Below are 12157 nucleotides of genomic sequence, written 5' to 3'. Positions count from 1 at the left end.
TATCTAATTATTTCCGACACTTAGAAGTCTAATCCAAACAGTGAAAGGGATCACAACAACAGGAAAACCTCAGGCCATAATTGTTCCCTGCTACTTCTTTAAACTATAATATAGAGGGGGAATATCATTGTTAAAAACTTCCTAAGCACTGCGCTCACCACAAGTAACGTGACAATCATGGGATGTCTTTTGGTTCCAACAATAACAAATACAGTACACGAGCCCACAGATGGGATCAATTTTAGATATAAGGGAAAAGAAAGGCATTCGAACTGGGGGCTAATGATTCGAATCTGTTTTCTTTGAACAAATCCTGAGAGAAAACATGATTTAGTGTTCTACCAATGCACAGCCTCTTTAGCCTGACAATGAGATGGAGGTGAGGGGTATATAAGAAGTCCACATGAATTGTCATTTAACCTCAAAACACACAGATTTTTCCCCATACAAAGCTCCACTTACTGAACTAACACATTTGTTGTTTTCCTTGAGTTTTGTTAACAGTTTCTGCTATGGAAAAAAAAACAGTCAAGATGGTGTTGTAGTGTCTATGTCACGATCACCTTTATCACTCACTTTAAGTATCTTTGAGGGCCGTCTCAACATTTTCACACCACAGCTACACTGGGCTCTGTGAGTCTGTGGGATTCTCTGCCAGCCTCCGTGTAATTACATCCAGTGAGTTTACTCTCTGCAGCATAAATGACAGAGAAATATTTCTGTCTGTTGAAAGAACTCGATTTGCAATTTTAATTCTTTCTGTATTTCCTAACTCCTCACACAAAAGAAAATCTAAGGCTTTGAAAGGAGGTTTTATTAATGAAAAAATACCTTGTAGACATTTCTTGTATTTACTGTTTACATTTTGGAAGACTGAGATGACGACATGTAATCATGTTAGGAGTTCAACAATTAGTCCTATGATCAATTAGTTTATCGAAAGTAAGGTAATCAGCATGTATTTTGATCAATTAATAAACATTTTCGTAATTTTTTTCAGCAAAGATGCCAAAGGTTTGCTAGTCCCAGCCTCTCAGCTGTCAAGGTTTGATGCTTCTCTTTGCTGTGTATGATAAAAAATAATGTTGTAAACATGATAATAAACTGAATATTGCCGGGTTTTGGAATGACAGGTTGGGCTGTGGGAAATTCTATTAATACTGTTTTAGACATTTTATAGACAAAAGCCTAAAACCTGTTTTGCACAATGAATGATGTGGTCACTCTCAGTCAGCAGTTAAAGTTCAAAGTTCAGCTTATTCATCCATCAAAAAACTATCAAATTACAGAGCTCCCATCCTCATTAACCAATGCTTATTACCAAAACATAGGAAATAAAGACTCATAGAGTAAAGCCATTGAGACTAACAAAAACTACATACTACATTCCCAAGTAAAACTTTTAAAAACAAAAGAACCATTCAAAGTACATTAAAATAAAGTACTGTCCTTAAAAATATTAAATATGATTGCACTATTACTTCCCTTGTGCATAAATAGTAGTGTGCATGACAGGTGGTCTAAAACTGCTGCTATATCTATATGATCTATACTGACCATACTGTCTTACCACGTGCATCACTGTATCGTGACCTCTCATTGACGCACCCTGTAAGAACTCAGTCTAATTTTGAAAGTGTCAGATTGTATTAGTGAGATATCACTGTTCTAAAAAGGGTGTCTAACATTTTTGAGATGCATAATTTTCCAGAATTTTCTCACTTTTCAGTCAGTGATATCAGAGCTTTCACCTGAAATGTGCATTAACAAACAGATAATCTAGGTCGACTGTAAAATCACTCTTATTTCAAATAAAGGTGTATTTGCAGGATCAAGAAATTGATTAAATTTCATAATGAGGTGACAGATTTTTTTTTTTTTTTTTTTTTGGTGGGGGATGGGGGGGGGGGGGATTATTAGATTTCCAAGATCCTTTGCTTTCACACAAATTTCTGTAATTTCCACTTCCAAATGCACCAAAGTCTGAAATCCATTTATAATAAAATAGAATATGCAAAGAGGGAAATGAAAATTTGTAACAGGAGTTTCACTGGTTTATGGCTATTGTACACTTGCAGAGCAAAGTGGGGTTTTCCTTGGATATCTGACAAGTTTAATCTAATTCTGGTCTTAGAGTGGTTATAGGCTATTTTCATCAGTGATAGTGAAATTAGGTGACTTGCCCTATATACAGTTGCGTGAAAATGCTTGGGCACCTCTGGACATATTTCATTTGTCTTCATCACAGATCACTTCAAGTTCTGGGATATATTTAGGTTGTCCTGCACACACATGTTTAAAATCTCAGATATTCAGTGATGTTCAGGCCAAAACCTTCAGCTTGTGTTTCTTGAAGTAGGTCATGGTGGATTTTGAGGTCTGCTTTGGATCATTGTCCCGTCGTGGAAGCCAGCCTCTCTTCAGTTTCTGTTTCTTGCCTGACTACTGAACATATGTGTCCAAAATTTGCATGTTTAGTGAAATCCATTCTTCCCATGATCTGTGTAACATTTCCTGCTGTGCCACTGGCTGCCTCACAACCCCAAAGAATAATATTTCCACTCCCATGCTTGACAGTTGGCAAGGTCTTCCTCTCATCAAAGCTGTTCCTTTCTTCCTCCAAACACTTTTGGTGACTGTAGCTAAAGAGCTCAATTTTAACTTCAACTGTCCACAGCACTTGATTCCAAAATGACTCTGGCTCATCCAGGTGTTATTTTGCAGACTTCAGACATAGATTTATGTGATGAGATCTCAAGTAAGGTTTTCTTCTGATGAGTCTTCCATGTAGATCCTGTTTGTGCATCAATGGCGTTCCACTGCTCTTGTGTCAGCTAAACCTTCCCGCAGCTCCTTTTCAGTCATGTGGGGGGTTAGCTTTGCCTTTCTGCCCAGCAGACATGCAGGTTTTCTTGGTCTTCCACATCCTGTCTTTACTGTTTGTTTTGTAATAAGGTAATGTATTAACAAGCACCTAGTGTAAAACCTGTACTGTCAGGTTTGAAGTACAACTCTCAACATATGAAGTAAGATTTTAAACCAATAATTCACATACACTTTCAGAGAATTTAATTTACCCTTTCTAAAAATGAATGTCCATTAGCTCAGCTTGAATCAATCATGCCTGCTTTAAAAAATGTTGAATAAAAACAAAGATAACTGACATATGTTTTGTTAGTGATAAATAACTTGCCACAGTCTTCTTTTTTGCCCAATAAACCTCAATTAAGTTTTTTCCTAGGTGAAATAATAATAATAATAATAATAATAATAATAACTGTATTACCACATCCTCCTTCCCAGGCTTAGGCCAATGTTTTGTTTCCAATCTGCAATAATGAATACCATATTTGTACTAGAGCTGAAACAATTAGTTGATAAATTGCTAAGTCGATCATCAGAAAAAGGATCAGCAACTACTTCTTCTTCAACAACTTTCAGCTTTGTAAACATTGACTGTGACACAGCTGTTGTTGGACTAGATTGAATGTACATCCCTCTTGTCATCACACCAATATGAAAGGACTGAGTCCTGCTTTGCCCAACACATTCCCATGTAAACATCATCCATGGGTTGAGGAGTGACTGAGTGGGACATTTTGTATATGACCAAAGCCGTGCAGCTCGACAGGAGGAAGCCCTCACCATCACAGAACGGGGGATATGAGTCTGACTCCTGCTACTGAACAGGAATAAAATACTTACTCCCTGACCATCTAATGGGTCCAGTATTCTGGATCAGATAGCCGGTGAAGAGGTGCTGGCTTCCATCATTGTCCCTAAGGCTTTGGAGATACTCAACCATGTTGTCTGTGTTGGCAAAGAAGTCATCATTTCCATTTAGCAGGAAGCGAACATATGGACAGTTTCTCTCCATCCATTCCAGGAAGAGTATCCACTTCAAGGTAAGGTTGAAGAATGTGTCACTGAAGTCCCACCGTAGAATGTCATTATACTCTTGCTGCTCCAGCTCAAGGAGTTTGTCTCTTTTTCTCAAAACCAGAATCCATTGTTCCTGAAATGAGGAGCCTTCAGATCCAAACACCCTTGTGTAACCTCTCTTCAGCCCAGGTTTTGCGCAGCACCTTTTGGCGGTCATAGTTCACAGGGGAGTCTTCTGCAGATCCATCAGCGCTATTATCATACAAATATTTGCAGATTTCAGACTCGTTCCCACCAATTAAGTCTGGGTTCCACTGAGGCCACATCTTCAAGACTGCAAAGGAAGTGTAGTTGCCTTTGACTTAGGTCTTGTAGATGTAGTGAATGACCGGTTGTTTTTAATATTTGAACCGATAATCAGTATTGTTGTTTTTCTGGGAAGGACCGTCTCAAAAAACACACAAACAAACAAACAAACATAACTTGGATATTGTTTAAGCCTGACAACTTCAGACCCTTTCTCCAGTGCCACCATGCAGTTCAAAGTTTTAGTTTTGAGCGAAATAGCCTTGCAACTAGCAGATGGACTGCTACGTAATTTGGAACACTTTCAAAATATCAGGTCAAAAATTCAAGTTGTGCTCTAATTTGACAGTAAGCAAACACATGTGCTACCTGTTTAACAAAAGCTTTTAAACTACTAAAATAATACTTTAGGTTGGCAATGTAACATGTGGCACATACCAATACTGACACCTACTGGCAATTCACTGGTACTATCCACTAATAATAACACCATAAACATATAAATGGAGGGCATATGGGAAACTCTTAAAATTACAAGAATTGACTTGGTTCAATAATCAACACAATTTATTACACCACAGTATCAGTGACACAAAATGAAGCCAAACAAGTCAAACAGCACATCTGCTTTTCGCATACCCTGAACAAAAAAATCCTCCAGCACATTCCTACAGCACATACCCCGGGGGCTTCAACTTTTCAGAGAACAATAATTATTTTCAACAAGTTTGACACCAGACATGTGTTAACACAAATAGCTTAAGGAACAGAGTGAACTTAGAGGCTTCACTGGAGAAAGTGAATGACTGGTCTGGATAAATTAAATTGACCCAGGGTCTCCAAAAGATACCAGGATTGTGTACTGCATTTAGTTTAAACCCACTTTCCCTGTTTTGTAGCATACATCGGGGGTCATAGGCTGTATTGCATTTTGTGTGTGTGTGTGTTTGGAAGAGAGATGAATCACTTACTGTACTGTGCTCAAGAGGACTGAGAATAAAATAAAATAAAATAAAGACTCCTTGATTTATGAAGTATTAATAGGCTATTAAGTATTAATATTAGTCAGTATATCAGTCACAGTCTGTTTTGGCTCAGCCCCGCAACAAGGACAGGAACAGGCCACAACAGACAGTGAGGTCTGCTGAGATGACCCTTCCAGGAAGTGTACGCCTTCCAGGGGGACACACTGACACTGCTACTGTCTAATGTAGCGTAAAATAGATTTATTTTCAGTGTGGTCCAAAACGACTCCTCTAAGCATCAGTAGTTTAGTGTGCCTTGGGGTATAACAGGAATTTGAAGAAATTCTTCTAGAGTAGAACTTATTATCTTTTATCTCCTTCTAGTTAAATATTTAAAAAATGGATATAACTCTCAGCCAAACACAAGATAACAGATGCCATAACCCATTCATTCAAATGCTCTTTTGCATAATAACACGCCTTCCCAAATTTGTCTTGACTACTGATGTCAAACGCCTTTTGATTTACTTTTACTTTTTTGGTTCGGTTGTAGTGATTCTCTTCCAGTGGCAGGCATGCTCTGTTCTTTGTGCTTGAGGTGCCAGTAGATACAGTGGCTTCAGAAACTATTCAGATCCCTTTACCTTTTGAACACTTTATTGTTTATTGTGTTGTAGATTTAATTTCAAATTGTTAAAAATGCTTTGCATTATGGATTATTGGATGTAAATTGATAGGCACAAAATAGGAACTTTTTCCATTTAAAATAAATCGTGAATGTGCCTGAATACTTTCTGTTTTTGTGCTGTGTGCCAGATGCCATTTTGTTTCCTGCTTCACAGTTAAGTCTCTGCAGCTGTGAACATCACTTACTTTAATGCGCCAGTTTATATTCACCCAGTGATTTAGAAACATATCACTGCTTGTCTAAAGGTCTAAAAGTTTTGTGTTAATCTATATTTGTCTTAATGCCAGCAAACTGCATGAAAAGAAAGTCTCTCAATACTTCCTGTCTTCCTTGCCATATCTGTGGCAACCAGCCCCAAGCACCCCCCCCCCCCACCCCCCCACCCCCCCACCCCCTTTTGAAAATATAGATAATTTAAAGTAACTCACAAAATACAGATTCATTTTAGCTACAATAGCAGCATGGCTCTGGGGTTGCTGATGTTGGTCACTCCATTGACCACTTTGGTCCTTGGTGAAATATCACAACAACTATTGGATGGATTACCACAAAATTTCATTCATGGCTGGTGGACCTGCTGTCTTTAATGATCGCCTCACTATTCCTCTAGTTTGACATTTTTATTTTTGGTGAAATGTCTCAACAACTGTAACTCAACCATTACATTTTGTACATTCATGGCAGACTGAGGTAAAGTATTAGTAGTGAGTAACTCTTCTGTTGGTTGAAATTCGACTTCCAGAAAAAGATAGACATTTTAAGAGCAGAAACATAATTATTTTCCAAGTTCCTCTAAGAGGTCTGTTAAACAGTGATTATGTCCATACTGGACGCCCTAGCTACGCATTAATTCCTGCTCCTGTTAAAGTTGTTAAATGTGCTGGTGAATTACATTTTCTTGTATTTGTCCATTGTATTTTTTCAGCAATGACAGAATGAAGCACAAATAATTTGCCATAAAAGTTGATGTTGCAGGAAAGCAAACTACCTAAGCACTGCCTTTTCTGCTTAGTGGTACAGTGTGACCCCATTCATTGTGGATGTTGCCCTCTCAGTGTCACTCTGACTTGTGCTTGGAGGAGCCAAGCATCCTTTTGGAAGAGATTGTTAATTGAGGTAGAAACATGGTTGAAGGAGGATTACTTGTTCCCTGCCTGCTACTAAAAAAGTCATTCAAATAAAAACATCACAGAGCTCACATAATTACTTTTTCAGTGTTCAGTCATAGCTCATGCAATGACACTTAATTGAGGAAGAGATTTTTGTTTGAGTAGATGATTTTGTTGAGTAAGGTATGTCTGAAGGGTATAAATAAGATAGAAGAGTTGCTATGGTAAGAGTTACACAAATACTACAGTATCTCAAGATTTTGGACTAAACTTGATGGATTTCTTCACAACACCTACTCTTCATGCAGAGCACAATTCTGCACTGAGTATTTGTTACATGGCCCATTTAAATTGGGCTGTCAGCTGATCAAAGCGAAAATGAATTATTTCATTTTCAAAATTGAAGTACATTTGCATTTCCAAATAGAACAACAGAAAAATATACTGTGAAAAAAACAGTCCAATCAGCATTAATGATATAGTTTTCTCAAGACTGTTGACGTTACGAAGGACGAAACATATAGTATTATTTTATAAAGCAATAACATGTGGACCACACAGAGCTAAACATGTAAAGGAGCTGTCTGAAGCAAGATCTCAGTAACACCACAATGCTTCATCAACAAGGATGGAATTAAGATCGATTAGTTGAGAAGACCTTTCCATTTTGACCGAGTACTAAGCTCACATTTAAGGTCATAAGACAATTTCAGCAAAGTTTGGCAAAGGTGACAGTGTTTATATGTCTGTCAAATGGAGGAAACTTGGAATGAAGTTGCTTGTTAGAAGGATTTTTTGAGTTTGGCTTCTACTGTCAAAACAAACCTTTTAGGCTTGATCATAGTTTTAAAGTCCTATTTTGTAACATACTGTGCATTCACTGCAGCAGAATGAGAAGTCTTTACCTTTAAAATTCTCAAACAGTGAAAAGTAAAATATATTTTTTTTTTACAGAGGCTGAATGAAATCCACATACATTTGACATCGTTCTTCACTTAGACATAACTTTTTATTGAGAAATTGTCACATTTTAGCTCATTTACTGTGCAAATCACTGGACCTCACAGCTAACCTTTTTGCAAACCAAGCATGTGGGCTATTGTAGCCATGCTAGCAATATGGCTCAAAATTTCAAAATACCTACGCAACTACATTCCCATCAGGTTCATCTTTACTTTGTGTTTAGTACTAAGTAGCTAACATCACCAGACTAACACACTAAACTAAGATGGTACACATAATAAATCAGCATGTTCATTTAATTTACATTCATTCTTCATTGAGCATGTTAGCAGGCTGACATTAGCATTTACTACAAAGCTGTGCCAAAGTACAGCCTCACATGTCTGCTGGCACTGCTGTGGACTCCATAGTCTTGTTTCAACTGTGGCATTGGTTTCATTTCATTTTTGTGTACTATCAGGATTCATTAGCACAATCTTGCACCCTGCTTACGTTTTGCAGTCTGTCATCAACAGGACAATAGCTTGAAGTAACGCCAGTTATTTTCCACACCTTGAGGAAATGAATGAAAATAACTGGCTGTCAGAAGACTACATCCAAAAGTCTAGTACACTATAAATGCTAAGGAAGTGGCATCCTTTAAAAACCTTAAAATAAATTCATAACCAAATGATGGGCATTCAACAATCAGTCTAATTATTGTTAGAAATTCTGTTCCCTCTGGCAAGGGTCAGTTCAGGAAGACTTTTCATCTTGTGTAAGAAGTGCTAAGTTTTGTTGAGAAAATGTCAAAAATGGGGAAACTATACTGTGTTTACTAACTCTAGTGAGAGATGAAACTTTGTATTCCAGCAAATTTAGCTAATTTCCCTTCCCCTTGCCTTTCTGTACTGGTCAGTAACACAGTGCACCTCTGCAGTTATAATTAAGGAATGCTGTTTTCTCTGCTCCAGCCAAAAAAATAGGGGAGAGGGGCCTGCAGAGGAGAGCTGATACAGTTACACTGAAAGTTAGTGCAACTAAAGATTTTAAAGTCTGCACAACCAAGTTTCCACCCTCTAGTAAGCTGAAATAGATGCTCTTTAAATTACTACTCAAAATGAAAAAACATAATTTGAATGCTTCACATTGATGAAGCTGGAGCTCACAGTCAGACCTCTGTGTTGAGCTGTTTAGAGAGGATTAAAGAAGACTTTCCTCTAAACCCACACTATTCCTTTTAAAATAATCAACCTTTCAGTGATTCACTGACCTGTGTAACTTGGATCGATGTGCAAGATGTGAAAGCAGGAGGGCAGAATCTATGAAACAACCAGGATGTGATTTAATCACAATGTAAATGTGACCCATGGCTCCAAGTGAATTCAAGTTGTTTGAATTACATGAATATGAACCTGAATGTTGAAATATAAAACAACAGACCTCCTCATTTTCCATTTCCAGTTAAAATTAATGTCATATTTGACTTTGGTACAACATAGACTTTTTTTTAATGGTGTTAAGACTTCATTTGCTGATATCCCTTTCTTGCACTCAGTGTGAAAAAAAAGTTAAATACACAAAATCACTTATTAAAAAGTAATGAAAAAGGTAATAAAATGATCACAGAATCCGAAAAATTTAAATTTCATGTATGATTTTCAAATGACTAAAAGACAAAAAACAAAATGTTATTGACTAAACTGCTCACTTTGGCATATACATAGTTTGTAAGGACCATTTCACTGCAAGGCTTTCTGTACTTATCCCAATGAAATAATTTGAAAGGTACTGAATTTACATAAACACACTATACTCAGGGGGTTTTCAATTGAATTCAGAGGTTGTCGTTGTATAATAGAGCTTTCACTGACTGTGAACCAGATGTGAACTAATTGGAGGTTCACAGCAGCTCTACAGCAGCCACAAATACCCTCAGCTCAGTGCATCAGCTCTGTCGTCTGATAGGTGCACACCTCTGTATTAAAACTACTGTTCCATTTCCTGCTGACTCAACGGATTATCTGGATGGGCTGCAAAGTGAACTGCAAAACACCAGCAAGAACATGGACATGTTTATTGTTCCTGTAGATTATAATGCATGGAATTGCCATTTAAAAATCTTTCAACATGTAATTTCTAAACATGATTAATAAACAATGTATACAAGTGTGGATTTCACTGTGTTTGGGATACAAATAACCTAAATTTAAAGGTCGAATTATAGATTTTGAATGGTTGCTGAATGCCCTTTTATTTATCATGGGCACGTGTGTTCTGGTATTATACACAGTAAATACAGCAGACATCAGACTTGGTACAGCAATGATGCAGAGACGTTTCAAGTGTGACTAAAGCTTACATAAGTGCTTTTCAGTGGTAAGAGCAAAGACTATAATCCTGCAGGAGTTGCTTGGTCTTGTATACCAGCTTTTTGACACATCAGATCAGTCTCTGGTGTCAAAGTAAAAGACTTTGCATCTATCTCTCGTTTTCTCTGGCAAGACACAATGTCCTATTTCTCAACATCTCAATTCTCATTTTGTGTATGCTAATTTCTCATCGTTTTGCAAACCACAAACTACATCCCATTCACTATAATTATATCAGGCTGGAGGCAGAACTATGCTCAGCAGATATCTCAAAACTTTGGCAAATAAATACCAAACCTATTTGCATATCTTATCACGACTGGTGGTAGGAGCACAGGCAGGGAGGACCCAAGCACAGACACACAGGCAAGCTGGTGCAATGAAGGAACTTCAATAGAGTAAGTGATGAGGAGCAGCCGTACAGACAGACAGATGGAGAGGCAGGCAGGCACAGACAACAGGTAACTACATAGACGTAGCAGGAAGGAGAGTCCACAGCATGAGCAGCAGGGAAACACACAGAGACACTGGCCCAGATCTGGAAACTGAAAAAGAGGCTAAGGGAAATACCGTGGAGCAGATAAGGGAAATGGGGAACAGGTGTCAAGTTAGGTGGAAAAGTTTCCGTGAAAACTGGAATGCAAATGAGAGAACAGGTCAGCAGGTGGATAAGGAAACAGGAAGAAAGTCCAGGATGGGCTGGTGTAGTGTGACAGGAGGCCGACAAATGGCAGAGAAAAAAAATCACGACATATCTATACAACTAAGGGTACACAGTCATTTCCAGATTTAACAGCAAATATTTAGCATTATTTGAGCCTGTAATAGAACTGGTAAGACAAACTTGAAGCCTATCATTCAATGACTACAGAATACACTGTCAAGACACAATAGCCTATTGCTGGCCACCACAACTTGTAGAAAATTGTGACTGACTCTGTATAATTTTGATTACGAACAGGCAGTTTGTATTGGCTGCTGTGAAGGATTTTCTTTTATCAAGTGAGGAGTATCTGATTTAGGGAAAACAAATTCCAAGAAACATGAAAAAAAACGTAGTGACAATCCAAATATGGACATGATAATATTTAGAAAATTGCAGACAGGAATGAGAATAAAGACACTTTTTTAAATCTTTATTTTCTGTGTTTTGACTTCCACACAGGTGCTGCCACACTGGACTTGGGTACAATCAGTGACTACACAGTTGACACCTGTAATGTAACCTAAACTTCACTGTTAATATACTCACAATACCACATAAAAATGCTCTTCAATTAACAATTCTAGCAGAGGAAATGCAACTTTTAGCATTTTGTAATAGAACAGAAATTTCAAATACTCAGCTATGAACCATATCTGTTGTTTACTAGTAGTACATTCCATGTCGTGTCAGACAGACCTTTCCACTTTAAACAAGTTGTCTTTCAAAGATTCCAGTATTTATCCTCTAAGAAAACTGATTCATTCAATAGGATCTCCATTAGCTTCATCAAAACAAAGGCTATTTTTCCTGGCGTCCAATCACACACCATATTATCAGACAACATGAAATCACACACCATAACGCCAACTCACAACATACTTACAGGTAAGTAACACAACAATACTAAGTATCTTCTATGTCACTAAAAGGCGATGATAATGAAACCAAACTTAACCATATTACATGAATTTAACATTCAAGTTAGATTGATATAATAACTGAGCAGCATTATATTGATTGATATAAAATTACATAAAACCAAAGCTCTATACAATGCAGTATTTTTAAATGCATTTGTTTGTAGCTTTGTCAATATAGATTTACCTCCACTGGCTTGACTAGTATAACAATTAAATATGAAATTATAGTAACTTAAACTTAAACAAATCTACTCACTGAGTACTGAG

At 37.4% G+C, this 12157-nt stretch overlaps 1 pseudogene; it reads right to left on the bottom strand.

Moving 5' to 3' along the window:
* Positions 1-1917: 1917 nt before the first annotated feature.
* On the bottom strand, positions 1918-6170 carry LOC139608014 (N-acetyllactosaminide beta-1,3-N-acetylglucosaminyltransferase 3 pseudogene; annotated as a pseudogene).
* Positions 6171-12157: the final 5987 nt, after the last annotated feature.

This window comes from Trachinotus anak, unplaced genomic scaffold, assembly GCF_046630095.1.
Source record: "Trachinotus anak isolate AG129_WGS33_773 ecotype Australia unplaced genomic scaffold, CSIRO_AGI_Tana_v1 ptg000024l, whole genome shotgun sequence".
Lineage (NCBI taxonomy): Eukaryota > Metazoa > Chordata > Actinopteri > Carangiformes > Carangidae > Trachinotus > Trachinotus anak.
The sequence above is the reverse complement of the archived record's forward strand: the minus strand, read 5'-3'. Positions and strand labels throughout refer to the sequence as shown.